This window comes from Corvus brachyrhynchos, unplaced genomic scaffold (genome assembly GCF_000691975.1).
Source record: "Corvus brachyrhynchos isolate BGI_N302 unplaced genomic scaffold, ASM69197v1 scaffold116, whole genome shotgun sequence".
NCBI lineage: Eukaryota > Metazoa > Chordata > Aves > Passeriformes > Corvidae > Corvus > Corvus brachyrhynchos.
Genome location: NW_008240221.1, coordinates 9,431,176 through 9,451,422, shown reverse-complemented (window position 1 = coordinate 9,451,422; position 20,247 = coordinate 9,431,176).

The window sequence follows — 20,247 nt, the reverse complement described above, 5'->3', positions numbered from 1 at the left end:
TAATGTTACTTATTTTAAAATTTATTTTTAACTATAAAGTCTTGTTAAAATTATTCTTTGGATGGCATACCTAACTGGCCTAGAAAATTTAATTTCATCGGGAGCTAATTTTAAGGATCCTTCCTTTTTTCCTTCCTTCCTACCTTCCTGCCTGCCTGCCTGCCAGAAAATAAGTCCTTTTTTCTGACTATCTTTACAATATTCATGCTATTGATTGATATTTGAGAAATGGTGAAGTTAGGGAATTTGAGCAATTCAAGCAAGTTTTTCTTTTTTTTTTTTTTTTTGTAGTATACCTAAAAAGACAAAACTATATATTGCTAAAATGACAGTTTTATCATGGAAAAGTCCTTATACTGATAATAAATTTTTAAGTATAAATGTTTTTATATTGGCTGAACTGTGTCTAACCCAGAAAGGTCAATTTTACTGTCCTAAAATGGTACAGTTTGAGCTTATATATCAGTTAGAAAACGAGTGCCACCTGTGTCATCTAAAACATCACTGTGTCACCTTGAAAACCCTTCCAGCTGGCAGTAGCAAAGTCCCCAAGGTCTTAAGCAACCCTCTTTTCCTTGTTGTTGGTAATATTAAAATAACACTGAGGCAAAGATGTACTGTCTTTGTTCCTGAGGAGCAGGGCTGCCTCTCCAGATTGTTCCCACATCCCACGGAAAATGGCTGAGCTCTTGGCAGCCCTTCTGGTCCCCACTGACCTTGGGCTAACGCGTCACCATGGGGTCACCGGACGACAGATTGATCACCCTGAAAGTGCCAGTTTCTCAAGGGTCACACAAACAACCTCCAGTCATTAAAACTAACTATAAAAAAAAAGTCCATTCTCCTTTTTTTAAAGTGGGTGAGTCACAGTTTGAGAATGGAAAAATGGACAAAAACACTGAATAAACTCATCTCAATAATTTGTTTACTTCTATTTATCAGGCCTTGTAGATGACAACACAACTGGAGATGGATGTGAATACCCTCTGTTTAGAGCTATTACTATGACTATTTTTCTTAAATTCAAAGTAGAGCTAACTCAAATTAACACTGCAGAATAAAGAAAAATTATTTTCTTCTACAAATGATGTACTAAACTTGTTTTATTCTGATGGTGACACATGAGTCATGGCTGAAGAATAACCTACCTGTACTATGAAACATATTCTAGCTCAAAAAGGAGCAGATTTAAGCTGGCTGAAATAGCAGGGATTTATATGATATTTTCCTAAAAATGTCCCTTTATGTGGAATTTCAGTCTTTAATTGACCAGAATATCCAAAATTTAACTAGCTTTGCAAGTATTCAGACAGAAGTAGATATCACTTTTTAAGAGACACAGAATTTCTATCTAAACACAAACATTCTAGAAATAATAGTCTGAAATATTTTAATGCAATTTTTTTTCTAAAAAAAATTAAGACAAAAAGTATTCCTATTTTTCACTGAAATTTGCTCTGTTGACAAAAAAATCAACAAACCAACAAATTAAAACTAAAAGTCAAGAATTTAAATGTTGCGGATTGTAATGTACATCTTTAAAGAGAACTGAGAATTCACCCAAAATCATAATGTTGTAAAAGTAGAAATAATTCTTAATTTCTTGCTTTGAGGACTGTATGAAAAACAAAAGGAGTAAGATCTTACCTTTTTTTTTCCTTTCTTTTCATAAAACAAAATCTAAGGTAGTTGTAAGGATTTTCACAGTAGTAGACATTCCCAGCATAATAAACTGCACACCTGAACCACCAGGATCCTGATCTTTTGCATTCTATTAAGAGGAGGTGAAGCATGTGTAATGCTAGATATGAGTTACCATGGTGGTTTTTAAACCTTCTGGAATGTTCACCTGTTCATAAAAAATTACTATGATGGTATAAAGTGTTATCTCTTTGCAGATGATAATTCTCTTCTGCTGAATGTTTAATACAAATTAATACAACAAAATTAATTAATAGTTAATGCAATTAAACAGATTTCAGAGTGTCTATCTCAAATGCTCCAGTGACCTATAAAAGAAGTTACATAACTTAAAAGAAGCTTGTGTTTATGTCACGTATTGAAATGATTCAGTGTCCACATGAGGGCTAAGTAAAAGGATGCCCCATTTTCTGTTGTGCTGCACTCGAAAATGCATCACATTTGCTTGAAGTTATTCATTCTCTGGGATCATGAAAAGAAGACAAATTCAGACAGTTTTTCACAATTACAGATATGCCTCCTTTTCTGTTCCTTTTTGTCTGTAAATGACCTCTTTCACTGCAAGATATGAAGGTGCAACATATGTACAGTAACGAATTAGCTCCTAAGAATTCTGGACTTGATTCGTTACTGCTTCATGTACCACAGGCAGAAGCTGACACTAGATTTAAGCTCCTTGCTGACTTTTAGTAAGTGTTGCATCCTTTTAAAAGGCAAAATAAACTCTCCAATATCTGTGAAATAGCATTTCTTACAAGAAGCAATGGGCCTATTGCAGCACTTGAATGCTTAGGTTAGAATTCATTAGATTCTCTGCCACGTCTTGTAAAGGACTCTTGGGAGCTTGAATAAACAGTTTTGAAGAAAATGCTTTGCTTTAATGATGTTTGTGTTTTCTTTGTAAACTGCAATGGAACCTGGTAACCCATGGAGGACATTTGCAGCTCCAACGTTTTCAGCTATAGCTGAGAGAGAGGAGGTTATGCTGAACTCAACACTTAGAGCTTGAGATTGATGCTTTCATGTGCAATTTGAAATGCATAAAAAGTATAAACAGATCTTCCTTCCCTCACCCTAAATTGCAGCAGAACCAGTGGTGTAACCTGTTTGCTAAAGGAGTGTCTAAAGAGAAATTTAAAGGCTTCAGCAAACTTTTTGCTGGAGAAGAGCTGAGCTATCCTGTCTTCTCAGAGCTGAGCTATCCTGTCTTCTCAGACCTTGAGGAAAACAGTTAGAAACTTGATACATTAGGACTGAGGGGAAATAACATAAAATCTTTTTTTTTTCTGAGGAGACCTTTTATATCAGTTTATGTTTAGTTGAAAAAAAAAAAAAGAAGCAAGAGGAGCTGGGTAGACAGCTGGGTTAACAGTAGGCAAGCACTTGCAGCCTGGTGACATTTGTGAAAATAACAATATTTTTCATTTGTAGACTCCTCATTTAGGCAGCCAAGCTTTACAAGCAAGTGAGATCCCTGCAGAGTGAGATCCTTTCAAAGGGTAAACTAATGTGTCTTCATACCAGATGCCTTTTCCTTGCTCATTTATGTCAATTTCTTGCTACCCTGTGTACTTTTTTGAGCTTTTCTGAGCTTTTATTTTTTTTTTTTTAATGACTGACAGATGTTGTGGATTGAATGTCTATGGCACCAGTCTATCAGCCAGTCAGTTCTGCAGAGGAAAACAAAAACCCAAATAAAAGCAAACAAAAAAAGAAAAGAAAGAAAAACCTGGGTCCAAATCCTTGGCTTTGTGCTCTTTGCTTTCTCCAGCTCCTGCAATTTGACTTAATTTCACTGTCTCCTTCAATACTTATAAAAGTAATGCTCACCTCAGACCTGACCTGCAGCAGCTCTTCCTGCTGCCAACTTGCTGTAAAATTTATTGCTTGTTTTATCGGATGACATGAAACAATGCCAGCAATTTCTCCAGTGTTATCTATATGTGATCAAACAGCACTGAAATTACCCACACTGAGCAAAGATATGTTGTTTTCTCTTGAATATTTTTAACCTGTAAAGTCTATTGGAACCATACTTGTTTGACAACAGAACTTTTAACCGGAAGCTTCTCAAAAGGAATACCTGACAAGCCAACATTCAAAAGTGCTGGGAAAAGGAATTTTATTTTATACTGCAGAACTTTGCAATATCATTTGCTTTAGAGGTCAGCCAGCTAAAGTTATTTATTGTTCAAAAGGTGTTTTTAATCAAATTTGAAAAAGTGTGGCTTCTCTCCAACTATGCCTCCCTTCTCCACAAGCACCAGTAATCAGGATTAAAGAAGTTTAAATAACAACAAACCTTGTGTCAACTCACACTGTTGTAGGAAAAGGAAAGTTGATTTTTTGTTTGTTACAATGTGCTTAAAGTTGAAAAAAAACCCCCTTCTTTCATCATTTAAAAGTACCCCCAAAAATTCTCAAGCCCTCTGTTTCACAGTGCTTTACACTTAGAATCTCTGATCACTCATTCTTTAAACCTAAGGACATGTCAACATTTGCAGTGGAGTGAGGCAAATATGCCTGTACTCATGGAAATGGAAGTCAGTAAAGTCTCTGTGTGTATCAGCACCCTGCAGACACACTGACAGGAATCCATAAAGAGGACAGTTGTGTTCATGCCTTGCTGTGACCATGCCTCTTTGAAGCTGCTTGAGACCTTTTTCTCTTGATGCAGCTCTGCATAAATGCAGTGCTTTGCAAACTAGTGGGGCTGTCTCTGCATCACACTCTTGCACATCTCCACCAATACGAGTGGAACTCTTTTGCATCTACAATAAACTATCCTTCCTTCCTTCCTTCCTTCCTTCCTTCCTTCCTTCCTTCCTTCCTTCCTTCCTTCCTTCCTTCCTTCCTTCCTGCCTCCCTCCCTCCCTCCCTCCCTCCCGAATTCCTTCCGAATTCCTTCCTTCCAAATTCCTTCCTTCCTTCCAAATTCCTTCCTTCCTTCCTTCCTTCCTGCCTTCCTGCCTCCCTCCCTCCCTCCCGCATTCCTTCCTTCCATCCTCCCCTCCTCCCTCCCTTCCCCCCTCCTTCCCTCCTCCCTTCCTTCCCTCCTTCCTTCCTTCCTTCCTTCCTTCCTTCCTTCCTTCCTTCCTTCCTTCCTTCCTTCCTTCCTTCCTTCCTTCCTTCCTTCCTCTTTTCTGAAAACCTCACACATTTTGTTGCAGTTACAATAACCCAACTTCCCCTTGAGGCAGAGAATATTGTTATCATCTACAAATGAGTAATTGAGGCACAAAAAGGTTAAGTGTCAGATCTATGGTCACAGAGAAAGTCCAGGGAAGGTGTATTCACCTTGTGTAACTTGAAGAATCTACCTCTACCTAACTCAAACCCCTTGAGTTGTCCATTTCCTTCCACTGATGTACTGAACAGCAGTGCCAGCATAATTTAAGTAGAATCCTAGGCTGAATTAAATGCTTCAAATACCTTTCCCCATCTTCAGATTAGCACTCCCTTTTTTTTACTTCTGCCAGGTTAGAAAGATGTGTCAGCATACAGATCAAATTCTGTACTTCTTCAAAACATGAGCAAACCTTGAAGATGCCCAGTTGCAGTTCTTAGCAGGAGATTGTTTAAACTCAGTGAATGCTGGTCAACTGTTGAATCTTCATGTGTTGCACACTGTTTTGATAAACATTGTCTGAGTTACCATTCAACATACAATCTAAGTTCTGATAATGACAAACATTATGAAAGAAAAGAATCTGAAAGGCAAAAGGGAATAAAGGCTAGCTCCTGTACTCTGGGTCATTGGGAGTTTACATATACAGAGAAAACTCCAGCACTGCTGCAGTCAATAGGAATTTTGCCTTTGGCTTCAGAGGAGCTAGATTTTCACCCACAGACTTTCTGTGCGATGTGTTCTCATCTTCCAAAAATCTAGGTTGCTTATTTTATTTGCTTATTTTTTTTTAATTTGATGGTAGAAAGTAGGTTCAAAAATGAATTGCTAGTAACAATGCAGTGATTTAGATGTATTACCCTGCATTTTCATAACTTGGTCTGTTATGTTTATTTTTAGATAAGTTCTTTCTTCCTTTCTTCCCTTTCTTCTTTTCCATAGTGGCTTTAGTGACTTCTGCAGAGTTTTATAAACTTACCTTTTTTCAGTAAACTATTTGAAAACAACCATACTTTTAGAATTAAAATTTTGCTTGCTCCTTCCGCACAAACAGGTTGTCAGCTATGTAAAAGCTAAACTATCAAATAGTATTTATTTAATTATGATTTTATGTAGTTATTTAGGAGGGTTTATTAGGTTAGGTTATTTAAACCTAGCTATGTTTAAAAAAATATGCACTGTACAGAATTACATCAAATTTGTATAGCCCATAATACTTGACTACTATATCAGCATTTTGTTTCTGTATCAATATTTCAGGGATTTTTATCTATGGTGAAGATGAAGACATCTTAATGGAGAAATTAAAATAACTTTAACAATACTCTACCTGTAGAAGGGCTGTCTTACTGAATAAAGTAACCAAATGCAATATGACTCTGAATATTATACCCTTAATATTGTGTGAGCATTGTTGATCTCTCTGCAGTCCTTCTACATTTAAAAGTATGTTTGGGGAAGAATTGTGCTTATAAACTCAAAGGGGCTGGAATACGGTTCATAACTAAGACAAAAAGGGCTTGGAAATTATCTCTTGCAAGGCGCATTCGTATCTTTCAACTGATTGTGCCAGGGAGAGCACCTTCTGTGGTGTTAATCCTGGTCTGTGTAAGTGGGACTGTGCTGAGCTTTGCACCTGATTCCCATGCTGCCCCAGCCAGCAGAACTGGACTGGCACATGGGAATGGAAACAACCTCTGCCAGGTACAGGGCTCCTGTGGAACAGTGCAGAGGAGCAGGAGCTGCACTACGACCCAGTCAGTTTAGTGAACTGCCTCTGGGACAGTGCAAATGCCCATGCTTGTGGTAAGGCCATGGCTGTTTCCTAAATAAGCTGGTGGTGCTCGCTGCAGTTTTTTAGGATATTCCACGTGACCTACGCCCATTGACCTGAATGAGAATGAAAACCAGGGAACTTTCTCTTTACAGATAAGGCAGCTGAAACTCTTTGCTATTGACTGCAATGAAAAACTACTGGCTGTGGATGTAGAAACCACGACTACTAGAGCATTGAAATTATTTTAGTTAATGAAAATAGAAAGTGATTTCATTTGCATTAGCAGAACTTTGTTGAAGAGTTCTTTACAAAAGGGAGGGGTTAAAGAAAAGGTGTGGGAAGGACAGAGGAATATTAATGTTTTCCTATCCTGACTTTTTATAGGAATGGTGCTATTAATGGCTTAGTGAATGCTTGTTTGTCTCCATGTGAAGAAAGATGGATGTGTGAAGTCACCCAAGTTCCAGGGAGAAACAGAGCAAGACTGATTAATCCCACCTCAGCCTGACACCTGGGGCACATCCTTATCTAAGGGGGTAAATGGATCAGAATGTTACCACCCGTTTATTTATTCTCCTTCTGTTTGGAGACTTTCCCTGATTAATTACTCTCTAGTAATTGCTGCTGTTAACTAATGTCAAACCTAATTAACCTGGAGTCCCTTCATCCAGTACCTTCACCATCCCTTTGCAAAGATGAGAAGGTCATCAGCAAGGAGGTTCTGAGGATGGCCACACTTTACCCATTCGTTTATTTGCTTTGGGCCTTGTTTGCTATTCCTGCTGCAATGCCTGGTGACAGCTTTCTAGAATTCCCATCAAGTCTAATTGGCCTGCTGAAGCAGCAGTGAACACAAGATTTAAGAAATGTTTTCTTTAAAAACTTCTGGTCCTACAGACACTTTGAGATCAAGTTTCACTCTGCTGAAATCACACACAATTCCCTGTGATTTTCATGAGAAATACTGCAAGAAAGTATTAAAAGAGAAACATGTCTCTGTGGTTTGGAGGGACTGATGGCCAGGGGTGAAGAGTGGGTGGTGGTAACATAGCAAGGCATCTACAAAATCTTTAAAGGTTGCCAAAATTAACACATACAAGGTATTCAGTATCAAAGTTTTCAATATTTGGCTCCATAAACACAATACCGGTTGCAAAAACAAAGCTAAGGATTTCATGCTGATTACTTAAATAAAAGCTGTTTAATTATGAACATTTGGGAAATGGAGTTATGAAGGACTGACCAATATTGCTATGGCTTCCTAGTGTTCATAGCAGACTGTGAACACTGCGCCAACATCTTACTGTGTAGTGCACTGTAGATCCATCTATGGTAAACAGTCCTAAGGCTCAGTGTGGCTCGGGCAGATGGCTCCATGCAGAAGGAGGTCTCCCATCACTAAAGCCTGTGGCTTTTAGCTTCACTAAGCAGTGGACTTTCCAGTCCAAAACAAGCATTGTCTGTGGAGAGGCTGATCAGGGATGTCAAGATTTTGTCTGCTTTTAGCTATTTTCATAGAGCAGCAGTAGAAGATTTATTTCAGAAACATGAATAGGAACAAGTCAAGTCGTGTTACTATCCAGGAAATACTGGATGACACTTCAGATTGGTCACAAAGATCTAGTTTGCCTCTCTGATTTTCTAATATTAATGTTGAAAATATCTCTTGGAAATTTTAGTCCTGGATTACTCCTCTCTGTGTCTGACTTTTCAACCTCTCCTGTCCATCCCTCTGACTGGCTGCAAACCATTTTTCTGACTCAATTGCTTTATCTCACCATTTACAAGTCTCAAAGATACAACTTCCTGTTGAAGTTTTGGAAACATAAATGAAAGTTATAGAACGACTATGGTATTTTTGGATTCTATGTTCTCAAAAACACAGTTTTGGGTCACATGATTTACACTAGAGTGCGTAGTGGAGCATATTCCAAGTCAGTCACCACCTACCAACTGGTGAGTACTTGGTATGACTACCATGTGCCACCTGTTAAGGCTTTTCACTCACAAGTGGGATAGTAGAAAATCTCATAGAGAGAATAGATTGAACTGCCCTGTTGTATGAGAAAAAGAATCATTTATGAAGTAAATTCTGCACTTTAGAGTCTAGCATTACAAGATAAACTAGCTTTAATTTTAATTTGCTGTAAAAATTTAGATTACAGTAGTTCAATTGTTGTTTCACAAGAAACTCAATATTTGTACTGAGGAGAAAAGGAAGATGAGGACAACAGATATCTAGAGTTTGAAGTCTTTTTAAGCATTGTGTATAAGTTGTTTCCAGCTAGGAATCCAAGATGTAATGTTAATCATCAGATTAAATGAGTGTATTGTAATGATTTACTGGCTTGAAGGCTGGTATGCTTTATCATGATACTCTTTGTGTTACCAGTACTCACATCTTATTTACATCTTCTTTGAATTCATCTCCTTTGCTTCATTTTAATTCTTCTGTTACAAAAATTCTAAACCACAACACTCTCAATGGCTATGTCTCGCTACCAAATTAAACAATGACAGATAGTGTTTTCAGGACACAAATTTACTCATATTTGATTGCTAGTGTGGTGCCTGATGTATTTGGTCTGGATATTTTCATATTTCCCTAAATGATTGCAGGGCACACTCTTGAAGTTTGAAAATATCAGGGACTATTCCCACTAACTGGTTTGGACACAGCCACTCCACTTTAAAACCTGGAGTCCTCAGAAGTATTTTTTCCCCATATCACTGAGGTTCATGGCTAGAGATTGTCTTGGATAGGTCACTTTGCACTCCTTCTTTCTTGTCTCAGAAGTCCATTAAGAGTCATTCAGAATAAAATAATGTTATTCAATGTTAATCTTAAAATAGCTAACATTAGGATTGTGTTCTGCTTTGATTCTCCTATGAAGGCAGAGTCAGTGGAAGATAAAAAACTGAAGGAAAAAGGTATTCCTAACATTTCTAAGTGAAACACATCACCACCCCCAGCAGAACATTAAGCCTTCTTGGTGTAAGGACTGTACTTTCTAGATCTCCTGAGAACAATAAGGAAGATGAAATTGCTGCCACCATCTAAAGCAAGAAATGAACACTTGTTCCAGCTATACCCAAACATGTATATTTGACATAAAATATTCTGTTATTAATTCTAACCAATCATATAAAATATGGTTAGATTGTTAACAAAAATATAGGTGAAACTATCTGGTTTTCATTTATAGGATCCTAAAGCCTTAAGAATACTTACGAGCTTGAAGAAAGGCAGTCTTTTGTCCTCTTATTCTCTTACCTTCCCTGTGCAAGTACTAATATGAACAGGTGGAAAATGGCAGAATTCCTTCAACTGTGATGTCCACAGAGTAATGATGTCAAAGTGAATAAATTTTAAGAAAAACCTTTTTCCCCTCCCTTCTCCTTTCCCGTTACTTCCCCTCCCCTCCCTATAGTACAGAACAAACCATACTAGAAAAGGAAATATGGCAGGACGTGTAGCCAGATAACATCTGGCTGAGGATCTCAACTTCTGGAGATCTGAAACTGCTTCTATAATGGCAAGTTAAAGACTACCTGGAAACATTCCCAGACACTGAAACTGTGCACTGTGAAATAGTTAGCATAGACCCTGGAATGGCTTTGACCCACTCCAGCTAACCCCTTCCCAAGCATTCCTAGATAATGTGCAGGAGTCAAGATTGCTGGGGGATCACTGCCAGGAGGCAGTCTGGGCGGAGTTACAATTTAAGTTAAAAGACCTTAATTTCACAGATGTGGCCAAACTGTGCCACTTGGCCAGCCCAGCGCTCTTGGCACTGTTTAGTTTTCTGGTACAGATGTTACCTGAAACTTCCAAGATCTGTCCACACATACAGCTGGTTCTGCTACAGATTAGACTTTGTTTTTCTGGAAATATTTCTAGCTGGTCTATTGCAACTGCTCGTGAGATTTCTATTCTGAAGATATTTTGATATATATTTACCATTTGTGGTATATCTGAGTGTCTCACAGATACTTCTAACTTACCTGACTACACAAGATGAGTAAACAGAGCAGGATTATGAACATATTCTGAAATTCATACATAGATCTGGAATAAGAAGATAACTTTAAGGCTACCTTCTCCCCCTCTCCCCCCCCCGAGACACCCAAGCCCCTTCTACCTATGATTTTTTTTCTTAAAATGTTGCAAGTGAGGTCGATGTCCAAATCCTTTGCAGTCACACTGAGTCTACAATGGCCAAAAACATTTTAAGAAATAATAATGATAAAGAGGATTTTCCAACACTATTTTAGCTCTTCCATAACACTGTCCAATGAAATGTCTTGTTAATGTAGTTCCCTCATAAAGTTACATCCTGCTAGAGCTACAGCAGCTCTGAAAACATCTTGGCTACAGATATCAGTACTAAGTGATCAGATTCTAGACTGATGTAGCTGAGAACAGAAATCTTCCTTTATTAGTCATCCTTTTGCTTCTATTGCTTTTATGAGCAATATTGTCTATACTTAAAAGTGACAACAGTCAGATACAGGTATACTCATAGGGATGTATTTGTTTGTTTGTTTTCTTTCCAGCTGCAGCTCTACAGAAAAACACTTTCTTTTCCTTTTTGAGCTTAATCTAACAAGAAAAAAGTGAGTTAAGATGTTAAAAAATACCTTTACTGCCAAAAGGCTTTCCGATACATTTAGACCAGTTGAGCTATACCAAAAAACTCTTTAAGTGTAGACAAGTGTTCATACATGCTGAGTAAAGAGAAAATATTCTTGTTAAAGGCTTTCAGCATATTAGTCTCAAAATATATGTGAGGGAAATTGTCAGAGTAGTTTAGCATTAAATGTTTTGAAAAATGCATTTTACTGTAACGAAGACAAAGGCAAAGCCTTCTTAAGAGCCTTTGCACTTCCCAGGTGCCTTCAGCAGTTTCCTTTACACAAAGCAAGTTACAGGAGGCTTATCCATTGTATTCAAAAGTACCTAATTCTTTCTTTTCTTCTAGAAGTTACATGTATTTCTGTTTCACATGACAGATTCTGATACAGATATCTCTGTATCTTCTGACAGGTTAGGTCATCAGAAGATCTTTCATCACCAAAGAGAAAGACACATTAATACTAATAGGTTTCCCATAGGATTTCTACTCAACTGATTGCACTAATTTAGCTACTCTGTTTAGAAATACTACAGCATAATACTGGAAATACTAAATAAAAAATGGCAAGTTTTTGTCACTCTTAAGATGTAATTGACTTGCTTAGGATAACTGTAACCTAGAAATTAGCTTCTAACCTAGGAGACAGGTCTTTCCAGTGACATGCAAATAGAGTCCAGAGGAAGACAGTTTTATGAAAGAGCAAAAAGGAGACAGGAAGAGGAGAAATGAAGCAATGGATAGATTTATAACTGAGATTCAGCTATAAAAACCTTGGGAACTCACAGCCTAGGAGAACTGTGACTTGCATCCTTGGGCGTTTCTTTGACATGTGACAGATATGAAATCAAGGAAAACTGTGTGTACTCACTGAATGTTTAAATCTTGTACATTGTTTGTTCTTTCTTTGTCTTTCAAGTATCAAACCTAACAGAAAATACTGCTTTGCACATATAAAAAACTCCATCCCTGCCAAAATTTCAATTTTCCTGTTGTCCAAGGAGCTGAATGTAATTCCTTTATACATTGTTTATTCCTGATCCAATAAGTAACTTTATTTAGGGTGAAAATGAATTCACTGGGCAAAATTTCTGAGGGCATTTATTGCAGAAAAGGGGCATTTTATTTTAATACAGCTCTCTGAATTTTGTTGAGCTGATTAATAACACTAATATTTCCAGAAAGTCTAAAAAAACCAACAGTAATATTTAAAGTAGAAGAAATTGCATTTTAGTTATAACTGGTTTGTGATAAGAAACCATTTTATTACAGGGACAATTTGTACAAAATTTGGGAAAAAAGACATTAAGAATAAATATTAATTAAAATTGGACAAAATAAATAAATAAATAAATAAATAAATAAGCAATCATATTACAGCTTGACTTAACTTCCTGTTAGGCAAAACAATATGCTGAGAACTTTACAGAGTATAAAAGCTAACCTCCATATCTGGGGTTGATAACATGCTGTGTCTCATGGCATTATTTAAGCAATGATTTCACTCCTAATTCTGTTTGTAGAGAATTGTGCATCAAAAGTCCTACAGCCAAATCAAGCTGTAAATGAGGTGCACTTAATAATTAATGCAGTTAATAATTTGAAAAAAAAAAGCATATAAATATCATAAATTCTCCATCAATAGTAGTCTTTCTATCAGAACTGTGTGGCTATGAGAGAGAGACTAACACAAACAGAAGTTATCAAAAGGTAATGTAGAGTAATCAGCCACATGCGCTTCATCAGTCAAGAGAAGTTCAGCACTGGAATAGAGAAACAGAGATTGCCAACTTTGTTTTGCATTTACATGGATGAATTTGACTCTTAAAGGACTGCAGAAAAGTATATATGAAGTGGATACTTAAACTATGCAATTGAACTTTGTTGATTTCTGTCAACCAGTATCATGAAATGCTCTACAGTTGACAGGGTTAGAGCAGAACACAGAAGGTCTGTAACAGTTTACAATATTTATTAAGAAAACAAGCAAAAAAATTCTTAAAATATTTGTCATCACACAACAGCATATGTTATTAGGTCTTTTGTACTGTGTGACTTGACCAGAAATTCCCCCTGCTTTGTACTGCTATTTACACTTGCTCACATTTCTTAAGATGTCAACTGTTTAAAGCACAATTTGGATATTTCTGCTCTCAGAAAATATAACCTCAATTGGATTCTCTTTCCTTCCTTTGTAATTTCTCCATACTTTGTAATACTCCATACTCCTTTGTAATTTCTCCATACTCCTTCCTTTGTAATTTCTCATTTGTAATTTCTCCTTCCTTTGCCTTTCTCCATACCTATACTTTTTTTATTTCTTTGAACAGTTCACAATATATTTATGATGTTTCTAATGCTTCTTTGCTGAGAAATTTCATCAGCTTCATATCTCTGAGCTGCTGGTCTGAGTACATGCAAAAAAGGCTGTATTTTAACAAAACCGCTTGTGCCATGCAAGACAGGAAAAAAAAATGGATGAATTTTTGGCCTCACTCTTTTGCCTTTGCTTTCAAAAGGTTTATTCATATTTGATCTATAGTCCACTCAGTTTGAGGATGAGATGCTACCTGCATTTGTCTGTGCCTGTAAATTTGATAAGCAATCCATTTTTAGGCAATTGTGAGACATTTCTTAACATGTCAGCTATATGTCCCAGATGGAAGCAAATATGCCAAATCAGTTATTTTTAACACATGCAGACAGAATTGTTTCTATTTGTCCTTGACAGATTTTTTTTCAGGGATGTCAATTTCCTTCCCTATCAGTTTATTAGTAAAATCTAAGTATCTTTATCCAGTGGCTCCAGCCAACTGCAAATAGAGCCTAAGATATCTAAATAAAACATCATTGTTTTTACTGACATCTCAGCCAACATCTCCTCTTGATCAGCCTTCTCCTGCCAGCTACAAAAAGCAAAAAAGAATCCAGAATGCAACAAGTTCCCAACCCTATTCTTAGCATGAACTTGTATTTTCTAGATTACTCAGAAGCCAAAGTTAGTTATCACAGAATGGGCATAGATGTATGTTCTCTGAGCTATACAATCCATCTGTACAAAGAAAACTCTGATGCAGTTTCTTTCTTGGCTCCAATTTCTGGTAAAGAAAAGTTTTTCAGTTAAATACACTTGCCATCTGCAAAGGACAGTAAATCAGATCCCATTGGTAAAAATATCTCCTGAAAAGATACCTTGAAATACCTTTGATGTCATGGTTTTAAACCCCTGACTTCCTTTTGATATGTCCAGATCCCTTCTTCAATGGCATTTCCAAATGTCCCTGCTGGTTCTCTCTTTTTTATAGATCTAACAAAGAAATAAAGTTGGACATTGACTGGGCTCAAGAGGTGGTTTAAAATTTAGCATCCCTTTCCCTAAAAGACACTGTTTGGGGATTCTTACTACTTCATCCATCTTTCTCCTTCCCCCCGGGTGGCGGGGAAGGACCATCCCATCTTGGCTCTGACCCTCCACTCCTGCTACTGTTGTTGATATTGCTGCTGACTCTCTGTAGTCATGATTGATGTCTTGCTGACAGGCACATAAATCATGCCTGTTCATAATGGTTAATGTTGGTATTTGCATGTATTAGGCATGTTTTAGCTCTGAGACACTTAGCACCATGTGTGCTGCATTCATTCTGCTACCTCAGGGCCTTGGAGGGAGAGGAAGGGAGTTTTCCATTTATAGATAGTTTTGTTTGGGCAGTGGGGAGAGCAGAGACCATTGTTAAAAACCCATCCAGATGAACAGGAATGAACTTTGCAGCTGCAGCACAATTCGCTCAGACTACAAGACCCTACAGGATATATTGTCTGGCCAGCAGCGCATCGGCAGCTGCAAACAAAGATGCATCTGCAGTATCACTGGATTTTGTACCATGAGCTGGGATATGAGTGCAAAAGAAAGATGTTTCTTAAACACTGAGGCTTTTAATGTTTCACACAGACTTTTGCGGATACCTGGCCTTATACAGATGATTTTTGAAGAAGGTGCAATTCCAATTTCATAGATTTTATCACTATAATTTCTTTTCCCCCCGTTGGCACAAAACAACCAAGAAACTATTCCTATTATTTCATAATATAATTATCAGTCATGGATCCTATGTTTCTGTCCTCTCCAAAAGTTCTCTGAAGGGAACAATTTGTCCCAGAATTTGGCAGCCTGGATGGCCTGCAGTTTTTACAAATCCTCCTGATGGGAATGAAGTTTTGGCAGCTGATGGAATCACAGAGGTATGTGAAAGTCAAGACAAGAAAATCCAGGCTCAAAGCTCCAAATCTGCAGAGAGATTGTCCCTTTGGGGATCTCCAGTTCTTCGATAGTCCAGGTCATGGAGGCAGCCTGTGACCCTCCCCATGCAGTTGTAGAAAAGAAAGTTAATGGCATGAACCATTTCCTCCTTTGTATTCAAGGCTGTTTTCTTTGCAAAACTAGAACTGGAGAGCAGATCTCCTACCTGGCATTATCCATGTGTGATGATAATCACTAGGTTTGCTTTTTACGGTTAAATTGTTAGCACAGTTGCTGGTATAGTTTAGGGCTTTGGGCTTTGCACTATTCCAAGAGATATTCCACATAGTTTGCAGTTTACAGCAGGTCAGATATCATTTTCACATGATCAATTGTTCATGATGTAGTTTCTAGCTTCCCTTTAGACAACACAAAGGAATCTGCATATGTTTTTATTGTTTACAGGCCACCTTAGTATCAAAAGAAAAAAAATATTGTAATGCAGTAAAACATTGCAGGATGGACCCCAGTTTAAATGGCCATGTTTCAACAAAACTTTACAGCAGGAGCATGTAATATCAGAAGAGGCATATGCATTTAGAAAAAAAAAGGAAAATAGTTTTGTGGACATTTACATTCTATGGAGAGAATTTTCTGTTCAGAGGGTTACATTTTTCTGTTAGTTTGTAAACATATTCATCACTCTATAATATTTTTCCATTAAAAAATGGGCTACATGACAGAGAAAAGTAGTCATAAGAAGTCCTTATGATGAAATAGGTCCAAATCCTCTGCTCCTGGGAGTTGAACCCAAGCCCTTTGGCATAACAGAGAGTAGCGATTCTTGTAAATGTCAGTGCTGATTAATTAGGGGCCTGGACTTAACATACCTATTGAAGTAAAGCTGTCATTTATTTCAGAGGGGATTTTGCTCCATCAAAAAGAAATGATCAAATATTATGTAGCTAAACCTAACAATGAATTTAGAAAATACTCGTTTCTGATATAATGAAGGGCCATTCTCCAAAGAAATTTTTCCCAGGAAAAAATGGCACAAGAGCCATACTCCAGAGGTGAAGACTATGGATATTTCATCAGGCTCATTTAGACTGAATGTATTCCTGTTTCACAGAAGTTCTTCAGGTGTGGGACACCAATCCAAAGACTGACATCTAAGACCTTCTGGTTTGCAAAAGCAGCACTGGTGTTCTGTTACCTTCTTCCATTCATTTCCAGGGTGCTTCCATACTATTAAGAGCTTATTTCTAGGGAGCATGACACTTTTCATATTAAATTACAGCTAAGGAACAGGAGAGAATCTTGATCACGTGAGATGAAGAAGTGAGAAACCTACAGTGTGAATTCTTAGACAAAGAGATTATTGGAGGAAATCCCAAGTTCATTTTGAAAAAAGGGAGATAGAGAAAAGGAGCAGGAAAATGAAGAATTATTATGAAATTGTCAGTAAATTATACATGTAAACATATGCATCTTAAAAATTATGCAGTTGCTGTGACTGCAATAGTGAAAGGTGATCCAAGGAGAAGGTGGCTGTCTTTTTTCACTATATGAACTCTGATTGTTTCTTGACTTACAAGTTTTACAAACACCCCAAGGATTACATGTTGTGTACTCCTGTGATCAACTAAATGTGGTAAAGTTTAGACACTAGCCCTCCATAAGGATGAGACTTCCTGGCACATCTATAAGGTTTACTAAGAAATTTTGCAGATAGTACAGAATTGGGATTTGCTGTGAGGTCCTGCAGAGACCTCAACAAATTAGAGGACTGGGGAACGAGAGGCTGGAGACCAGTGCTGTGGAAAGGGACCTGGGGGTCCTGGTCGATGGCAAGTTGAATATGAGGCAGCAGTGCCCTGGCAGCCAGGAGGGCCAAGCGTGTCCTGTGGGCATCAGGCACAGCATCGCCAGCCGGGCAAGGGAGGGGATTGTCCCCCTCTGCTCTGCACTGGGGCGGCCTCACCTCGAGTGCTGGGGGCAGTTTTGGGTGCCACAATAAAAGAAAGATATTAAACCATTAGAGAGTGTCCAAAGGAGGGCCACAAAGGTAGTGAAGGGCCTTGAGGGGAAGCCATATAAGAAATGGTTGAAGTCACTTGGTCTGTTTGGACTCGAGAAGAGGAGATTGAGGGGAGACCTGATTGCAGTTACAACTTCCTCATGAGAGAAAGAGGAGGGGCAGGCACTGGTTTCTACTCTCTGGTGACCAGTGACAGGACCAGAGGGAATGGCCTGAAGTTGTGTCAGAGCAGGTTTAGGTTGGATATTAAAAAAAAAGTTCTTCACCCAGAAGGTGGTTGGGCACTGGAACAGGCTCCCCAGGGGAGTGGTCACAGAACCAGCCTGACAGAGTTTAAGAAGTGTTTGGATGATTTTCTCAGGCACATGGTCTTATTGTTGTTGCTGTCCTGTACAGGGCAAGGAGTTGGATTTGATGATCCTTGTGTGTCCCTTCCAACTCAGAATATTCTGTGATTCTGTGATCTTTTCTTTGACTCTGGGGATTTTCAAAAAATTATTTTATTCGTTAGTATTTTAAGCTGATTTTGCTCTCCCTGAAAGCATTTGTATACTTGTCCTTACATAAAACATTTCTGCAGAGGTGTGGAATATTTTAAGACACCTCAGAAACATTCTTCCCTGGATTTGCCAGTAGCAGAAGGATTCAGCAGATGGCAGGATGTGGCCACTTCAAGACAGCCAAGAATCTGGGCCCCCACCCTCCTTTCTGAGCATGTGTAACCAAGCTGTCTGTCTGTCAGACAGTGGGAGAGACACCAGTGTGGGAACTGCATGTACTATTGGAAAGCTTTTTAATGAATATCACTGTCATAATTAAGAAATTATTTTTATGCATTTAAACAGAGGCCCCACTTATGTGCTGTATGAAATTCCTACTTTGCATCTCTGGAAATCATAGAATATTTCTTTGCATTGGCTAGGAACCCACAACTTAGCACATGTATTATGGCAAGTATGAAAGGATTTTTTTTATGATCCATTAAGATTAAGAAGTACAGGCACCCATTGCCAACAAGCACACCATCTAATCAATCTTGCATTCCATTATTCTGTTTCATACTATTTTTGATGGGAAAATTCCACTGGGTGGGCCGTCATCCCTTTTATAAGTTAAGGAATAAAATAAACAAACAAATAACCCACTCACAACCCAGACTGATTCTAAGGCTCACGAGGTTCTCATATATTAACTGACTGCATCCCAAAGTAACATCTATTTAGCATTTGAGTTCAAATTATTTCAATGAAAATTAATGGCAGTTGTGCACATTTGGGAAAGTAAGGATAGACCCCAAAATACAACATTATTGCCTGCTTTTGATGGACTTGGAAGGCTTGTAACCCAGCTTTCTATCAGGGGAGAAATCAGTGATACAGAATATCTTAGAATAGTTTATTTATACTGTGTACAACAGTCACTGAACATAGGTGGTCATAGACTACATGCAGGCAAAACCTTATTTAGAAGTCTTAACCCAAAAGCTAATTTCAGGTTCTCAGGAAATAATTTTCACCAAGAACTAAATCTAATCAGAGAGCATAAGATAGTTTGAACTCCCTCATCATTTACAAAAGCTCCCCCACAAACCTGAACACCAAAAACTAACAGTACAACATTCCTTGAAAGTGCATGTATTCCTCATAGACTAAGAAAAGGAATGTGTAAGATTATATTTAACATGACCACCTGGTGACTCCGCTCCTACCATAACAAAAGAAAGTTATTATTTTAAAAGGTGCTTAAGACTTGCTGACTTTAGTGTAAGTAACTTTTATGTTCCATAAAGGATTAAAAACCCCAAGTCCACTCACAAATAGGATCCAAAAGTGACCAGAATGTAGCCCCCAGGTGCAGTGCTGTTGGCATGAATATTCCTTAGGTGTGGAGGTGGAGTTCATGTGCCCACATTCAGTCATCTGCACTGCAGGGATCTCTATCTGAGCTTATTGCCAACAGTCTCTTTTTTGCCTGTGAAGAGAAACAGTTGCTTCTAAGGTGACAGTCTCATCCTGAAGTAGATGCCTGAACTAGATGTGGTAAGACTTCACTAACAATAAAAAACTCAGGCAAAGGGTACTGGCTGAGGCATGGTTTTCTATATTGCAGAGGCCTATATTTGGGTGAGATGAATCCCTCTGCTTGTGTTTGGGCAGTTTTCACATAGAGAAACAGCCCAGTTTTGATGTTAATGAGTGACTTGCTGTTGGAACCCTGGATTCTGAGAGTTTCAGCCTTTCAGTGCTGAGAGGCAGTGATCCTCAGAAACACACTGTATTCAATCCAAAACCCTGGGAAAAGTTTCCTAAATTGTGTGATAACACTGAGGTTGTTGCTGTGTAATTAAAAGTTATGTCACTGGGTAAAATATGTGGAAATGTAGAAAATTAGGTTTAGAACATATAGGTTATAATAGGTTACAACATGGAGGATTTTGGGTGTGGATTTTTGTCTTCTTTCTCCTTCTTCTTCACAAACCTGAATGTTCTGTCATTGGATTAAAAGTTCCACACTGGAGAACTTGAAAAGTTAGTAATTGGGTTGTAAGTAAAAACATATTTTATAATTGGTTAGTTTAGACTTTAAAAAGCTTGGAGAAGTAAAACTCACGGCCATTTCCCACCCTTCCAACAAAGAGGCACACGCTGTGCAGCTGTGTTACTGATAAGATATAATAAACAATAAGTCCAAACAAGAATACTCGATCTCCTGTGTCTCAATTCAAACTCT